The following is a 1,737-nucleotide window of genomic DNA, read 5'->3' on the forward strand; positions in this document are numbered from 1 at the left end:
GGTGACAGCGTAGCCATCAAAGTACTCGACAAGGAAAAAATCCTCAAAGGTGGCTTAATCGCTCACATCAAGCGCGAAATCTCCATCCTCCGCCGGGTCCGCCACCCCAACATCGTCCAAACTCTCGAAGTCATGGCCACCAAAACCAAGATTTACTTCGTCATGGAATACGTACGTGGTGGTGAACTTTTCAACAAAGTTTCCAAAGGCCGATTAAAAGAATCCGTCGCTAAAAATACTTCCAGCAATTAATCTCCGCCGTCAATTTCTGTCACGCCGCGGCGTATACCATCGTGACTTGAAGCCCGAGAATCTACTCTCGACGACAACGGGGATTTGAAAGTCTCGGATTTCGGGTTGAGCGCGGTGTCGGATCAGATTCGGCAAGACGGTTTGTTCCATACGTTTTGTGGGACCCCGGCTTACGTGGCACCGGAAGTTTTAGGGAGGAAAGGATATGATGCGGTGAAAGTCGATATCTGGTCCTGTGGTGTAATTTGTTTGTTTTGATGGCGGGGTATTTGCCGTTTAACGATCAAAACATTATGGCCATGTATAAGAAGATTTACAGAGGTGAGTTCAGGTGTCCGAGATGGTTTTCATCCGAGTTAGTTCGGTTACTCATGAAGCTTCTGGATACCAACCCGGAAACGAGGATAACGATTCCGGAAATCATGGAGAACCGTTGGTTTAAAAAGGGATTTAAACATATTAGATTTTACATTGAAGATGATAAGTTTGCAGCGTTGAAGAGGCCGATGATGACGTCGGGTCATATGCTACGGACCATTCATCAATGTCAGAGTCGGAGTCGGAGTTGGATACTAGGAGAGGAGCTGGTTCATTGCCGAGGCCAGCTAGTTTTAAATGCGTTTGATCTAATATCCTTTTCCCCTGGGTTCAATCTATCAGGATTGTTTGAGGAAGGGGGGAAGGGTCAAGGTTTGTGACAGGGGCACCGGTTTCCAAAATTCTATCGAAATTGGAAGAGATAGCCAAGGTTGTCCGTTTACAGTGAGGAAAAAGGACTGTAGAGTGAGTTTGGAGGGTTCTAGGGAAGGGGAGAAAGGCCCTTTGACCATTGCAGCTGAGATATTCGAGCTAACGCCATCCTTGGTTGTTGTGGAAATTAAGAAGAAAGGAGGGACCGAGCGAGTTTGAGGAGTTCTATAACAGGGAATTAAAACCTGGGTTGGAGAATTTGATGGAGGAGGAGTCACAGTCTACTGCTTCCGCGGCCGCTGCTGCCGCTGCTACCGCTGATTCTTGTTTACCTCCGGATTCGGAATAGAGAGTGAGAATGATTTTTGAAGTAAAAAGGGTAAGCTTTTTCTCTATTTTTGTATCATAAAAACAAAACAAGCTAATATTATTTTTTCTCCCCTTTAGATGACTTAATGTTATGTGTATGATCTATTCTTGCATCCAGAAGGATAGATTTGATTTGGTTGCACAGAATTGAAAACAAATTTCTACTAATGTTGGCAATTGTGAGGTGCCTTGTATATTCCCATCAATTTCATTCAGAAATGAATTAATTATATATAAATAATTTGATTGTTTAGTGTTACATTAATTCAATACTTTGCATTAGCATCTATTTAATTTCTTTCACTTTTTTTCCTTCATCTTTACTGATTTTGCAACTTTGGCATATTTCCTTGAGGTAAAAAGAAAATGAAAGTTCATGTAATATTTTTTAATAAGTAAATTAATTCCCGTACATTAAATAAAAAG

The 1,737-nt window shown here is 41.9% G+C and overlaps 1 pseudogene; it reads left to right on the forward strand.

Annotated features, from left to right (window-relative positions):
* Nucleotides 1–3: 3 nt before the first annotated feature.
* On the forward strand, nucleotides 4–1,479 carry LOC121226889 (CBL-interacting serine/threonine-protein kinase 12-like; annotated as a pseudogene).
* Nucleotides 1,480–1,737: the final 258 nt, after the last annotated feature.

Source organism: Gossypium hirsutum, unplaced genomic scaffold (assembly GCF_007990345.1).
Source record: "Gossypium hirsutum isolate 1008001.06 unplaced genomic scaffold, Gossypium_hirsutum_v2.1 scaffold_579, whole genome shotgun sequence".
Taxonomy (NCBI): domain Eukaryota; kingdom Viridiplantae; phylum Streptophyta; class Magnoliopsida; order Malvales; family Malvaceae; genus Gossypium; species Gossypium hirsutum.